Below are 16,922 nucleotides of genomic sequence, written 5' to 3'. Positions count from 1 at the left end.
TTCGTATAAACGACTGACGTTTTTTGGGCTCAAAACAAGGGCTGTTGGTTTAAATGAAAAATTACATTGAAGTGCATGGACAAAAATAAATAAACTAAAAGGGCGGAAAAAATGACATTATTTTGACACTGTAGCCAAACAACGGCTGTTGTTTAATAAATTGTGTGAAGCGATGGCCGTTGTTTGCATTGACTTTGGTGCAAATCATTGCATTATGAAAAGTGTGGCCATTCTTTTCATAAAAAGTATGGTGTGTGAACATAGCCTTAAAGGACCACTCCGGTGTCAGAAAAAACACTAACAGCCACACATCCTATTCTCACTATCCCTCCTAAGTCGATCGCCATTCGAAATTCCCGCCTGCCACGGTCCCCATCAACCTCGTCCGCGTCTTCAGATCTTCATGGCATGGATGGGAGCAAAAAGGTTGCCGATGTAACGTGCGCACAGACAGCCTTTTATTGGCCGGATCACATCACATGGCTTTCAGCTTGCTCTGCCAATCAGAGCTAAGCAAGCTGGAAGTCATGTGATGCACTCCAGGCAATGAAAAGGCAGCCTTTTCGCTCCAATTCATTCTAAATAAAGAAGCTGAAGAAAAGAAAGACCAGGCCGCCCCCGCATGTGAAGTAGAGGACGGGGTCGACAGTAAATGTGTATACAGTACAGAGTTGGTTGATACAGTGCCAGTTTAAGCATGCCAAACGTTCATGTCTATGGGGAGGTCTTAAGAGACTTACTATAGAACTTGTGCAGCAGTGAGTGAGATGAGGATAGAAGTGCTTGGCTGCATGCTTCACCCAGACCTTGACCAAAACTTTTAGCATGTCTTTTTTAACATGTCAAAAGTTTTTTTATAGTGACATATTTGCACGAATCAATGGAGCACAAAATCCATAGAAATCAAACTTTATATTCCAACTTTAATTTCCAACAAGAGTCGAAACAGATACTGAATGATTAGGAAATTATGCAGAATTCTGATCCCTCATTTCACATAAAGCCCCAATTATTTAGCTTCAATTAGAATGTACAACCTGGCAGCTGAATAAACAGCTAGGGAATGTCTATTTTTTAGAATTTCTGCATTTGCGTGTGTTCTTTATTGATTGAATTATTCTTTATTGATGGAGTTTTAAGCCTAGCAGCACATTGCTGTTAGGTTTGGTTAATTGACAATACTCTGCTGTTCATCACTCTCAATAGAGACTCTGGAAAGAGGAAAGTAACCCTTTGCGCAAAAAGATCATACCACACGTAAAAAGAGTGCAGCTACACGGGCTAAGGGACCAACTGCTACCTTAAAAGTAGTAAAACAAAACTATTAGTGATGAGATCATATATAAGGGGCTATGGATTCTTTCTACAAATGCCTGACAATCACTGGTGGATTGGTACAGCATAGAGGGATTTTCTGGGAGGCCATAAAGTAGGTTGCCTATGGCTTGCACCTGTTGCCCTCAGTTGCCCACTGCTGAGACACTACAGGGGTGTTGCAGTCAGAAAACCTGTTGTGATAATATTTTTATCAGGTAAGATGCTGAGTCATCATAAATGTGTTTTAATCTGGTTAGCTGGCTCGCTATAACAGGACTCCCCAGCATGGCCAATGAATTCAAGTTACAAAGGGGGCTTTAGCTTAAGGAAACCATGTCGAAGATGCAAATAAACCTACAGGTAGCATGTTATCGCGCAGAGGGAGCTCAGCAGATTGATATGTAGCTTTGTGGGAAAGGTACTAGGTTAGCTTACCATTTATTCATGATGTCTTCTCATTTTGGGTTAAAGGAGTACTCTGAGCAAAGATAAAAATTCAGGGTAGGCAGGGGGTCGTGGGACCATAGAAGCTATTCTTACCAGTCTCTATGCCCCCGCAGTGCAGCATCACTGCTCACTTGTGGGGCTCCTGAAGCTCCCAGTCCTGTGATGTCTGCCCGCTCAGCCAATCAGTGAGAAGGATATCTCTGTAGTCACTGATTGGCTGAGCAGGTAGTTCTTGTGGGGCACTGAAAAAAGAGGAACTAGTGTTGAGCAGACATATTGAAATTCGGGTTCGGCAGTCCAATACGTGTCGTGCCCACAGACATTAAGTTTAGTGATTGGCTGCTCAGCAGCCTTTAACCCCTTAGTGACTCATGACGTACCTGGTACGTCATGGTGCCGCGGGGGTGTTCAGAGCGGGGACCCCGCTCTAAACGGCACCGCTCCTGGCTGCAATCTGCAGCCAGGCAGTGCCTCTATGAGAGATCAGTGCTGTGTATATACAAGTCCCCCAGGGGGACTTCTAGTTCATGTAAAAAAAAGGAAAAAAAGTGTTTTTATTAATAAAAAATCCCCTCCCCTAATAAAAGTCCAAATCACCCCCCTTTTTATAAATATAAATTAATAAATAAACAAATAAATAAACATATTTGGTATCACCGCGCACGTAATCGCCCAAACTATCAAATTATCTCATTCCTGATCTCGCACGGTAAACAGCGTCACTGCAAAAAAATTCCAAAGTGCAAAATTGCGCATTTTTGGTTGCATCAAATCCAGAAAATTGTAATAAAAAGTGATCAAAAAGTCCCCATAGACCAAAGGATAAAAGCGCTATAAGCCTGGGAATGGAGCGATTTTAAGGAACATATATTTGTTAACAATGGTTTGAATTTTTTAAAAGCCATCAAATAAAATAAAAGTTATACATGTTACATATCGTTGTAATCGTACCAACTTGAGGAACATGCATAATAAGTCAGTTTTACCATAGGGCGAACGGCGTAAATGCAAAACTCCCCGAAATCAAAACAAATTCTTTTTTTTTTTTTCAATTTGACAGCAAATGATTTTTTTCCGGTTCCGCAGCATATTTTATGGAAAAATAATGCCTGTCATTGCAAAGTACAATTGGTTTCGCAAAAAATAAGCGCTCATATAAGTCTCTAGGTGAAAAAATGCAAGCGCTATGGACTTTTAAACATAAAATGGAAAAAGCAAAAGCGCAAAAACGAAAATTGGCTTTGACCTTAAGGGGTTAAACAAACACAGATTTCAGGTCCGCTCATAACTATTCAGAAACCGACAGGCAACTAGGAACGGTGAAACTGCAGCTGTGGAGGCACTGGGACAGGTAGGTATAGCTTGTTTATTTTGTTCCTTCTTCTCCCTGCCTGCCCTGTTTTTTTTTTTACCTTTGGTCCGGAGTAGTTAAGTGGGCTATTCTACTCAATGATTTACGGTTCCCTATATGTACACCTACAGTATACTGATATAACTGTCAGTCACTAGAACCACCCACTTAACACAGTATATTTCATATACTCTTGCCCTATGGTGTAATACCTGTAGATTGGACTGGATTTATAATATAACAGGTTTCCTTTAACAGTACTATGAGCTTTATGAGCAGTTATGAGCACTGGGATTAAGGATATAGAGTTACTTTTTGCTCACCACAGTAAAATGAATCCCTAGAAATCATCACAGCTTTCCCCACCTACAGTATATACCTGTGATTGCCCACCTACAGTATACACAACACCTGTCTTGGTTTCAAACATAACATTTTGTTCAGCACAGGTATACAGTAGGGTGACAAATACTGTACTATCTCAAGTCCTTTTTAAATGGCTGCCATCTCTTTTAACCACTTTCAGAAAATTCAGGCTTATCTACGTCAGGGGTGGTTACTGTTGAATGCAGTCCAATGTACATGAACATTAAGACCTTAAACTCGCGTGGCACGTTTAACTCTGAGTGACGTCGTTGAGTGATAAGAGGTCCTGACATCCAGCCAGAGACCTCTAATCACTCGGTCAACTCGGTGATTGCTGCAAATGGTCCATCTGTACAGGCTGGCCAATCTCAGCAAGAATGACAGGGGCCGGCCTCTTACAACTCTCCCTGCCCCAATCTCCTCCTGGGAGAGTTACAGTAAGCACACCACATACATTAACCTCTTCCTGATCAGATCATCACCGGACTCCCAAAGAGCCGAGTACGCAGGAAGAGCGCTGTACTCGGCTCTTTTCATTGGCTCCAAAGGAATGAACACGTCACATGCCGTACTCACTGCTCTATTCATAACAGAGCCAACGGGGCCTGATACGGAGATAAGCGGGAGGTACAGAGCAGGGTTCATGGGGCCCTATAGCAAAAAACTGTATGCCCCCCACCCCAAATGCGACCCAGGGTGGGGGAGGGATGTAAAGGATCTTTCCAGCAGAGATGCTGCAATGCAATGGGATATACATAAGGGTATTATATACATGAGAGGGGTATATATGCATATTAGACATACCCATCTAATAAGTATATAATACCCTCATATTTACTCCTCTCAAAAGTTTATAAAATCTTTATATACTGTATATAAGAGGATATTACTGTATATACATATGGAAGAGGTATATATGATGGTATTATATGCATACCAGACCTGACCAACACCACCATACTGTGACTGGATAACACCGCCACACCAGACCTGACCAATACCACTATACTGTGACTGGATAACACCGCCATACCAGACCTGACCAACACCACCATACTGTGACTTGATAATACAGCCACACCAGACCTGACCAATACCACCATACTGTGACTGGATAACACTGCCATAACAGACCTGACCAATACCACCATACTGTGATTGGATAACACCACCATACCAGACCTGACCAATACCGCCATAATGTCATGGTATAACAGCACCATATGGCGGCCATATTGGGGTACATGAGGCATATTACTGGTTGGTTTTTATTCAGTGTTTTATACAATCAGAAAAGGTAAGATGGGGAAATTCATATTATTATATTCCAGTCCTACAGGATCTGCAGTCACAGGGTAACTGTACACAGTGTGGGACTACAACTCCCAGTGTGCTTTGTCTATGCAGCTTTTGTCCTCTTCAACTATAAGTCTTGGAAAGGAGGCACAGACAGCAGCCAGACCATGCTGGGAGTTGTAGTCCTACAGTGTCACAGCTCCTGTAGAACTAAAACACTCTGCTGCTGTCGGTAGTTGTGTGTAAGCAGCCACCAGTGTCCCCCATTCCCACTGTATCAGTGATAATTGTGCTGTATGTGCTGCATATACTCATACATGAGCCCTCACAGAGATCCCAGTAGGAGAGGGGGTCAGAGATCATCCATCCCCAGCACGGCAGCCAGATAAGGAGAGTCCTCTCCTCACAGCAATGGGAAAGGGGGGGGGAGCGCAGAGGCTTTCTCTCCCTCTCTCTCTCTACATACTCTGCGGAATCCTCCCTTCCCCCTCACCTCCTGAAAAGACTGGGGGGACCTGGGCACAGCACCCGGTGGCCGGATGGACTAAGCCCCGGAGTGCAGATTGCACTGCAGTGCAGCAATTCCTAAGGCAAAAGATTCGGGGCAGTGACCTTCCACTGCCCCCGAGTCTTAGTGCCTAGCGACGCCACTGCCTCAGCCTCAATGTCCTTGTCTGAGGGGAGGAGCATGTGTGGAAGCAGCTATGGTCCGCGTGGGGGGACGGGCTGTGATGGAGGAAGGCGGCAGCAGGCAAGTGAAATTTGACGCATGGGACAGACGGCACTGTCACACTCAGCATCATTGGGACACTTGTTTTCCCAAGGGGGCCCGGGCCCTCTGCTACACCGAGCCCCATAGCACCGCATTCCCTGCCCCCTTGGTAGCTACGCCAGTGGTACAGAGGTAAGCTCCACTGCAATCTCCTACCTTTTCTCTAAAAGTGAATTTTTCCTGGAATTTGCCCCCTCCCCCTGTATTCTTCTGCCACAAAGTCGCTGTGGAGGTAAGGTATTAAGGACCATTATAATTCGATAATGTAGTACAACAACAACAAAGCTGTCACATCATTTAGGAGCTTCAAGTTGGCAATGAATATCAAGTACTTTTACAGACTAGCACAGAGAAGAATATTTGGGGAAGACTATGGGTAAAAAAAGTGAGAAGGATACGAACCCCAAATAGGCAGAACAATAAACAGAAGAAGAATACAGGGGGAGGGGGCAAATTCATTACAATTAACAACATACCTCTCCTTGTGCCTGCGTTGAGCGGTGGGAGTGGCAGCGGGACCCTCACTGAACGATGGGATCTCCGGGGTGTCCACATCACAACGCAGCTGATGGATTGGACACTCAGCCAGTCAGTGACTGGGGTGGGACGCTGCTCCAGTCACTGATTGGCTGAGCGGCCAGTCTATCAGCCAGGACAGGCCTTTTCCCCTGAGTCATGATATCATCAAAACTTTGGAGAATATGACTTCCGGTGTTGGTCCCGCACTCACCGCAGGCACGAGGAGAGGTACTGTAAGTTCCTAGTTGTAATCAATTTCCCCCTCCCCCTGCCAGCTGTCGGAATTTAGAAAACACCAGACTACTCCTTTAAGTATTCAGGTGGCATAGAAATCCTGAAAAATGTCATATGTACTATTCTCGGATGATTTCATGCTCCCTTACATTCAGTGACTGCAGCAGTGTCCCACATCATCTATGATGTCTATGACATCTATGGTACCGACGGTGGGGGGACAAGAAAGGTAGGTGTATGTTGTTGTCGTTGTTTTTTGTAATTACTATCCCCTGATTTGCTAGTCTACCATAATAAGAAAAGGAGCCAAAAATTCACCATCACTTGAAACAATGTAAAATTTGTGCTATTAACAATACTGGCATTTGGGCCCCCTAAGGTTCCAGGGCCTATAAAGACTATAACCCCTGCTACCATTATTAGATTAGCTTCCTATTTTTATATTTCTTTGCCACCATACATAGTAATAACTTTTTTTTTTACTGTATGCTTTTCTATGCACGTTTTAAATGCTATCAATGAAAAGACCATAGTCCAGAAGATACATAACAAAATGAGACAAGACATTGATGCGATGACTCATTGATTATAGCAGTCTCCTTTTTATCAAAACATTGAACTATAAAAAAAAATGTAGTTATGGCTTAATTATCCAGTGACCCTTTCACTGGGAGATATAAAACTGACTAAACTCAATGGGTCAGAACAGGTTATCTTTCAGTTAAGTACTATACATGCATCAATGACATGTGGGGAGTTACAACAGATGGACTAAGAAACTAAGAAAAACAGGGTTATAAGAGCAAAGACACAAATTTAATCAGCTACAAAGATAATGACAAAATTAAGTAAAAAGAAGCTCCGCTGAATTTCACTTAAAAGAATAAGTCATCTCCTGGCCAGCCGACTGTGCATGAAACCATAGCCTCCCTCATTCACTTGACTAGGGATGTGCTGCTGCTCTCTGTCAGGCAGGATAACCCTGTCGGGCAGCATTTTAACTCTTTTCTGAAGTAAACAAAAGTCATGAGTTGGGAGTGATTCCTGAAAAATAGCATACATGTACATGTATATCATGGTGATCACGGCTGGCATGGGGACACAGGAAATGTGTTTGCACAATTTAACCCCTTCTATGCCACAATCAATAGTGAGTGTGGCATCTTAACACTTGGGAATTTTTTATAGTTTGCTATAGCACCCACGGGCCTAAGGATTATTGTGATATAATCTTAGAGCTAAACAAAAAAAATTCAACCAGAAGGGAAAACACGTTGTATGAGAAATAGTATAATAACATTTGCATCAGCTTTTGCTTTCCTCTAACAGACAGGACCTTGGCAGAGACCTGAGTCCTACAATTAAATTATCCTGTGTTTAAATTCCAATGAAAAAAATAGAGAATGCCATGTACTCTTTGATATTGATCATCTGGCATTCAGTTCTTTTAATATTTATCCATTCTACAGATAATAAGAGAAGATAATGGTACCTATGATCTATTGACTACAAATCCAGGAATTCAAACTAAAAAGAAGTGCTATAGTAAATAATTTAGATTATAACCTGGGATTACCATCAGGGCACAGGTTTTAAATAGCATGGCTCATTTTAGCAGTTTCTTTGCATAGTTATTACCAGACTCAGCTGCACAATTTTTGCAGATGTTATTAATATTTCTGGAAGACACATAATATTTGCTAATACTCGTTTTTAAAAAAGAAAGAAAAAAAGGGAAGAGTATCCTAAGGGGTATTCTGCTTAAAAAAATTATAATAATTATATATATACATATATATACACACACACACACACACACACACTCACTCATTCTCTCTCTCTCTCTCTCTCTCTCTCTCTCTCTCTATGTCTGTCAAATATATGCACCCAGCAGAAATCAAGCCACAATCACAAAACTCGGCACGAATGTAGTCTGGTAAGAGATATGCAAGTCTTGAAGACAATGAGACAAGGGTAAGCGCGCTATGCGCATATGAAATGCGCAGCTGGGAAAGTTTAACAGCATGCTCGCACCATAGGGCTATTCAAACAAATCTGTCGACTTGGATGGACAGTACGACGGTATTGTGACTAGAGATGCCTCTGAGATGTAACTGGCGACAGTACGAATAGTTGAGACGGGTTGTATAGAAGGCCTCAGAGAAGCAGGTTGGTCGAACAGGAGCATCAGCCTCAGTGTGATGGGACGGAGGGAGGGGGTACATTAGAGCACAGGGAGGGAGAAGACACAGATTCAGCTGCATAGAAGCATACATTAGCTGCTCAGCTATTAACTGCTTCAATCAAAAATCACACTGCCTGTCTGTGTCTCTCCCTGCCCCTATTATACCTTCTACCCGGTTCCAAGCAGCGGGGTGAGCGCTACTTATCTAAAACTCACCACGCTGTGGAGTCCCCCCCCCCCCCCCCCCCGCCCGGTCCCAGCTGGATCAGCATACCCCTAAACAGTCCTGTGGAGGAGCGCTCCTTCCTGGCGGGGTGAGCGCTCCTGCCCCATCTCATCTGGTCGCCCGGTCCCTTGCAGTAGCGCTCACCTGGTGAGCGCTCCTGCACCTCCTCCATGTGCACCAGTCCTCACTGAGGCGCAGTAGGGCACGTAGGCTGTACTCACCGCGCCTCAGTGATCAGCTCCCCGGCACCTGGTCCAGTGAGTGAGGACTGGTGCACATGGAGAAGGTGCAGGAGCTCTCACTGGGTAAGCGCTTCTGCAAGGGACCGGCCGACCAGATGAGATGGGGCAAGAGCGCTCACGCCGCCAGGAGCAAGCGGCGGGTGAGCGCTCCTGCAAGGGACCAGGCATAGGGAGGTGCAGGAGCGCTCATCCGCCGGGAAGGAGCGGGGAGGGTGAGCGCTCCTCCACAGGACTGTTTAGGGGTATGCTGATCCAGCTGGGACCGGGCGGGGGGGGTCTCCGCAGCGGGGTGAGTTTTAGATAAGTAGCGCTCACCCCGCTGCTTGGAACCGGGCAGAAGGTATAATAGGGGCGGGGAGAGACACAGACAGGCCGTGTGATGGGACGGAGGGAGGGGGTACATTAGAGCACAGGGAGGGAGAAGACACAGATTCAGCTGCATAGAAGCATACATTAGCTGCTCAGCCGCGATTGGCTGAGCACAGTTATGCCCAGCCAATCGCGGCTGAGCAGCCGATGACGCGGCAGAGGGGGGCCGGCATGAGGGACAGCTGCAGCGATTCGGCTGGCCTCCCGAAGATGACGTCCTTGGCAGAAGATCGGAGACTGGTGTCGGCACTTGTCAGGTATGTATAATGCACCACACTTCCGGGTACACGGGTGGGGGTGGTGGGACACGGGGAAGGAGGCGATTCACAGACATAACATACATTACAAAGTTGTATAACTTTGTAATGTGTGTTATTTTGTGAATACTTTCTTAGCGCCACACTACCCCTTTAAGTTTCATGATAGTAGCTTGTTTCCTTCTGGATGCGTATATTTTTTGTGACAGAGTGTATATATATATATATATATATATATATATATATTCCCTCAACATTTTTTCCTCTCTTTTTTTAAAGGAAAAATGATGTTCGTCATTTTGAGTTTAAAAGGACGTCATTTGCTTATCTCCTCATGTACTACATACAGGTAGTATACAGATAGGGGGACATGTATAATCCGGCGTACGGATGATTTTCGTCGGAAAGTGCCGATTTGCGTATTATTTTTTTCGAAAATGGACGATTTGCGAATAAAATATTCGTAAATCGGCACTTTCCGCCGAGTACGCCGGGGGTCGGGGAGGGGATGTGAAGGGGGCGCAATTCACCATCCGTTCCGCCAAAAGATACGCCAAAAACCTACTCCAATCCTCAGCTGGCGTAGGTTTTCGGCCGAGCCCAAGGGATTTATGTAGAGGCAGTCCACCTCTACATTAATCCCCATAGCGTTGGAGATGCGGGGACATTTTTAAGTCCGGCGTAAAAAACGCCGGACTTAATAAATGTCCCCCATAGTATACGCTCCGGCCGGGATTCCATCTGGCCGCACGAGAGACTGACATGCCAGTTTTCTGCAGCCGCTATTCATTAAATAGCGGCCGCAGAGAACAGTTCACAAAATGGAGCGTACGGCTCCGGCCAGCAGAAATGAAGATCATCTGACCGGTACTGCAGTACTGGCCGGGAAGATCTTCAGTAATACCGGCGGTTCTGTGACCCCCACCGGGTCACAGAACGGCCGGTGTTATACGTAGTGTGAACCTGGCCTAAAGCTGTATTTATTAATTTATTACCATATTTTCCGGTGTATAAGACAACTGGGTGTATAAGATGACCCCTGACTTTTAAGAAGATTTTCAGGGGTTCGCCTTATATGCCAGAAATTGTTAATCCCTGCCTGACCACAGTAGGTTTTACTAGCTGGAGCCCTGCTGTGATCGGGCAGGGGTTAACTGAAGTTGAAAAAAAAAGTGTGCAAAAAAATTGAAAATTATATTGCCTGCGCCGGGAACGTGACGAGGGACATGTGGCTGCTGGCAATGGGTCACAGTTGAGTTGAACGTATTTAAATCACCTTAAATCAGTTTGCTGCCTTAGTCCAAAATGTAAATATCTTAGAAAACAAGGCATGGGGGGCATATATTTATTAGCTCCCCCAAACCACCCTGAGCATTCCCTCCATTTATCACTCACACATACAGTAACCTTATAGGTAGCATGCGTTAACAATGTAAACCAATGCAATCTGCAGACTTTCTTACTGCATCCAAAAACAGAAAACCAGTCAGCCAAGAGTGAATGTGCATAAATTTTGGTTATGATTTAGATTTTATCAGGCCCTGCTTGTATATAATTCCAATTTAGACCTCACTATGGCACTTCCTTTTTGTTTTGTGTGTAAATGTTTCTAAGCACTGTACACCACATTTTTGGGTAAGCTACATAGTAAAACTTACTGGCTTTGAAGTTTTGCCTTGTGGTGGATGAAGTATTACTCTGATTATTGGAATTTTGTGCTAGTATGATTAGTATTTGGGTGTTTCCTGATCTGGCGTCCCATTTCATTTTTCAGCAATTTTGTCATACGTTCCAGCCTGTGATGCTTTGTAACTGGTAACACAATTTGTAGTGATATTTCCAGATTTTCCAGCATTTATCAGATTTCCTCCAGACATAACAGTTCACATTAAAAGAAGCTTGTTTTTTTAAAGCAGTTTTAAGACACATTGTTTGTTTAACGCACATTCCCTCTTTTACATTGATCATAAACCAATAATCCATTTCTATTGGCATTAAGAATAGTTATTTAACAGTGTAGCTATTTGGTGCCATCTAGTGTAGGTTAAGAGTAACTAAGTACAGATTTCATAAAATGGTACTTGGTTATCAAATGCATCTACTTACTACTGCACACAATTCAGCAAAGTATAAACTGTACTGTGTGTGGTGTGTACATCAGTTTGTGTGGTGCCCAGCCGTCGGGATGATGTTATGTCGGTGGTTGGAATATAGCTCAGCCAATGGTGGTATAGTCATGACACAAGTGCTAACTCAGCACACAGGTATGGTGTTGTACCTGCTTTTAGTTTATGTGGCTGGCCATGTTGACCCCCAATGGTCAATGACCTGCCGGTTGTGATGGGTCCCTTGGGCTCTTATCACAGTGGTCAGGAGTGGAGAGATGACCCACCCGGACTGTAGGTAGGATGGTGTAGCCTGGGTGTATAGGTGCTGGTGCAATTATCCCAGTAGAATAAATAAACTGATCTTTACTGAAAATCTCTTGCAATATAGGATAATAGGGTAACCAGTGACTTCTGAGATACAGACTTGAGTTCACTGAATCTGTGCTAAGAGATGCTAAATTGCTGAGGTAGAGTAGCAGTACTGGTTCAGTTGAGTGTTAGGTAGAAGAGAAGAGTTCAGAGGAGTGGAGAAAAGTTTTTCGGGAGAGCCCCAACCCAGTGTAGTAATGTGCTCTGCCGGAACTTCCGGGAAGGAAAACTTGTAGAAGAAATACTTAAAAGAAAAATACTTGTGCCGTGTGTCAACCTGAATGTTGCTAAACCACCTTCTGCATTGTCAGGTTACCCGTCCCTACGAGGGTGACACAAGCCCCAGTCTTGGTTACCTGAGTTGAGCTTAGTGTCCAAGCGTGTCCCGGTGTCACCTGTGTTGCGAGATAGAGTATGTAGACCTTGGTTAAGGTTGCTTTGCTCTATCTGGGTCAGTTCCTCTGTTTTAGGATACTGCCCTGCCGAGAGGTTCACGGGATGGGCTGGGGTAATCTCTGTTATCCCTTAGCTGTTTAGCACTGCATAGTGTAGCTTTTAGAAAAAAAAGTCTCTGCGTTCTCCATACGTGTCTGTTTACTATCACACACTAGACTAGACTAGACTGTCCTCTAGGGGTCGTGTATGTATAGAGTGCAGGGATAGGTAGAAAAAGAAGAACATCTTTCATTGGCTGGCACAGACCATGTGGTACAAAAACAGTAATCCTCTAATGACTACAGCTGTGCAATACATGTAACAGAGCTTAAACACAACAGTGGCACCTTGTGGTGAAACTAAAGAATGCACCTTTATCACCACTGAAGGGATAACTTAACTGTGGGACACCACATATGTAATGGTTTAATATTGCTGTTCACACCTGCACATTTTCTGCACAGCTTACTAATATATACAGTAAACTGCATATATTAAAAATGTAAAGTGGTTCGTTGACTGCAACTAATTCCTAAGAGATTGTTCTACTCTAGTGTCCATGTTAGACAAGCTTCATATTTATTGATATAATCAGAACCTCTCACTCATGCCTCCAAGACTCTCATGCCGCACCAACCTCTCACTCCCACCTCCAAAACCTCATGCCACACCAACCTCTCACTCGTGCCTCCAAGACTCTCATGCTGCACCAACCTCTCACTCCCACCTCCAAGACTCTCATGCCACACCAACCTCTCACTCGTGCCTCCAAGACTCTCATGCCGCACCAACCTCTCACTCCCACCTCCAAGACTCTCATGCCACACCAACCTCTCACTCGTGCCTCCAAGACTCTCATGCCGCACCAACCTCTCATGCTGCAACAGTTCTCTGGAATGCTTTCCCCACAGACATTAGACTCATTTCCAACACTCACAGCTTCAAGCGTGCCCTAAAGACTCATCTCTTCAGGCATGCTTATAACATTCTCTTTTTTTTCACTATTTATTTGACATTGGCATGTGACTGGCTCACAAAACACTTATAGGCACTTTCTGACTCCAAGTCACTCTTGTGGCAAAACCCAGTGTGTGATCAGACTATACCTGTAACTGCTTATATATCTGCCAGAGACATAACTAAAGGCTAAGTTTTGCAGTAATCCAACTTTTCTGTCTGGGTGTTTTATTTTTTTTCACACACTATAAAGCTATAGATATCAGAAGTTGATTAGATGATAATGTTGCAGACACATATGCTGAGTGTTGGCATAGTTTAAAGGAGAAGTCTGGTGGGGGGGGTGAAAATTGATATCGGGCAGGGGGAAAATAGCAAAGAACATATGCTTACCAGACTTCGTGCCCATGCTGCGCTGCATCTGCGGGCTCCTGTACCCTGCCGGATGCCATTTTCTCCCAGCTGTGAGGTACGTCACGACCGGGCTGCCACGTCATTGAAGGGTGTGATTTAGCCAGCTCAGTCAGTTAGTGAGTGCAGCGGTATCCCGCCACCAGACACAGCCGGGTTGTGACATAGGAGCAAGGGGAGACAGGCAGGGTGCCAGTGGGGTCCAGGAGTGGGACAGACGCTGGTATTATTCGAAGGTGCAAGGCTGGAGACAAGTCATCAAGGGGTTAAAATATAAAGTAATGTACTACTCCCTCCCTCCCAATTCAATTACCAACATTATTACAGACTTCAAACAGACCCCTAAATACTGGACCCTAAAATTAATTCAGACCCCAAATTAGACCAAAATACCCCCCTTCCCCTCACACACACAAACGGCTCCCATGATCCTGCTCTCTTTTGTTCCTGCCCCCACCCCAGACTTGTCACCCTGTATTCACCTGCCCACACCCTAGACTGTTCACTCTGTATCCTCCTGCTCCCACCCTAGATTGGTCACCCTATATGCCTCTGCCCCCACCCCTGACTGGTCACCCTCTATCCTCCTGCTCCCACCCCAGATTGGTCACCCTGCATTCTCCTGCCCCCCCCCCCCCCCCCCCCCCCCCCCAGACTGTTCACTCTGCATCCTCCTGCTCCCACCCCAGACTGGTTACCCTGTATCCCCCTGCCTCCACCCCAGACTGGTCACCCTGTTTGCCTCTACCCCCCCCCCCCCCCCCCTTTACTGGTCACCCTGTATCCTTTTGCTCCCACCCCAGATTGGTCACCAGGCCCGTACCTGCCATGAGGCGAGGTGAAGTGTTCGCCTCAGGCGGCAGATAACACAGCCCTTGAGGGCGGCGGCATCAGCGTCCTGTGTCCTTATCATTACAACTAGTTACGGCTCAGTGCCCAGCCGTGTTTCCTGTCAGTTGCCTCATGAGAAGTGCTGAGGAGGCACTGGAAGCCTCGTATTCACAGGTATTCACATCACACAAGACATAGATATATTGTCTCCTGCTGTTAACCCCTTCAATAATGCAGAGTTATTATACTCTGCATCCCTTACACACTGTAGAAAAGAAAAAGTGAACAGCAGCGGGGACGCTATATTATGTCTTCTCTGCACTGCCGACCTCCGAGCTGACCTCAGCAAAGTGCAAGAGCAGGAGAAGAGGCATAGAAGTCATGTTCTGCTCTGCTGTTAACTCTTTCTGTATTGCAGAATGTAAGTGATGCACAGTAATACTCTACATTCTGCAGTACTGAAAGAGTTAACAGAGCAGCCCGTTTTACGGCTCTTCTCCAGCTCCTGAGGTTAGAGGTCAGCAGTTGTAGATTGTTGTTTGTTTTGAAGCTCCCAGGGGGCCCATAGTGGCTCAAACAGTTAAAAAATCTGGTCACCGCACAGAGCACACTGTTATCTATAGTGCTGTCCCATACACACTGCTGCACTGTGCCTGTCCTGGATCCTGGGGGGGGGGGGGGTGCTTTGTCAGTTTTCGCCTCAGGCGGCAGAAAAGCTAGAATCGGCCCTGTTGGTCACCCTATATCCTCCTGCCCCCACCCCAGACTGGTCACCCTGTATGCCTCTACCCCCCCCCCCTTACTGGTCACCCTGTATTCTCCTGCTCCCAACACAGACTGGTCACCCTGTATACTCCTGCTCCTACCCAGTCTGGTCACCCTGTATGCTCCTGCCCCCACCCCCCTCTCTTCACTGATTGTCCTGCCTGTCCCTCACATCACCTGTACCTAATGGGGGCATCTACTTAATTGGAGGGGAGGCTAACCACTAACTGGGGGTATCTACCTAAATGGAGGGGGGGCTAGCTACTTACTGGGGGTATCTACTTAATTGGGGATTACCTACCTAATGAAAGGTTTACCAACCTACTGAAGGCATCTACTTAATGATGGGGAATTACCTGCCTAATAGGGGATTACCCACTTAACTGCCTAATAGGGGATTACCCACTTACTGGGGGAATCTGTCTATACCTAATGGAAGGGTTCTACCTACTTGGATAATTTACCTAATTTGGGGGGGGGGTGTATTACTTAAAGCGGCTCTGTACCCACAATCTGACCCACCCAAACTGCTTGTACCTTGAGATAGCTGCTTTTAATCCAAGATCTGTCCTGGGGTCTGTTTGGCAGGTGATTCAGTTATTGTCTTAAAAAACTGTTTTTAAACTGGCAGCCCCGTGCCCTACGGGAGTGGCCTAGATTGTGTATGCATTAGGCTGGCACAACCTCTCTGTCCCTCCTCCCCGCCCTCCTCATCATTAGGAATGCTCCAGGCAGATAGCCTTATATTCGTCAGCTGTGTCAGCCCGGCACATGGGCTGGATCGTTAAGGATCGTTAATGTTCCAGTGGCAGCATCTGAAGATGCGAGTTTTTTTGGAATTAGTGAACATAGAATATTTTCAGTGATACAGGGTATGGGGGGGGCCAGAAAGGATCTTTCACTGATGTATAAATTTTTGGTAAACGAAATGGATTTTGGTGCACTCCAGTGTAAGAAAGTTAAATGGGAACATGAGGTGGGTAAGTTGGGGGAGGAGGCTTGGCACAATATTTGCACTAATATGGACAACGTGTCTTTGAACAAAGCCCATAAACTGGTACAATTTAGAATTCTTCACCGCAATTATTATTCACCATTAGCATTGTATAAAATGGGGATTAGAGACTCGGCAAATTGCCCTAGATGTGGTTGGGTGAATGCAGATTTTTTGCACATAGCATGGGGTTGTACGAAAATCCAGGGGTTCTGGAAAGGTGTTTTTCATACTTTAAATGGGATTACTAAACAGAGTGTTCCGATGGAAGTAGAAATCGGGATTTTGGGTGGATCACGGGATATTCCCAATAATAAAATCCTCTTTGTCAAAGGTTTATTCTGTGCTAGGTTGCTCATTATGAGGGTGTGGCTCGCAAGATACCCACCGGCACTAGAGGCTTGGAAGTCCCTGGTCTCCCAGTTTAAGCAGAACGAATTTCTCAGGTATAAAAATAAAAAGGACGGTGTT

The sequence above is a fragment of the Dendropsophus ebraccatus genome, chromosome 3 (assembly GCF_027789765.1).
Source record: "Dendropsophus ebraccatus isolate aDenEbr1 chromosome 3, aDenEbr1.pat, whole genome shotgun sequence".
Taxonomy (NCBI): domain Eukaryota; kingdom Metazoa; phylum Chordata; class Amphibia; order Anura; family Hylidae; genus Dendropsophus; species Dendropsophus ebraccatus.
The sequence above is the reverse complement of the archived record's forward strand: the minus strand, read 5'-3'. Positions refer to the sequence as shown.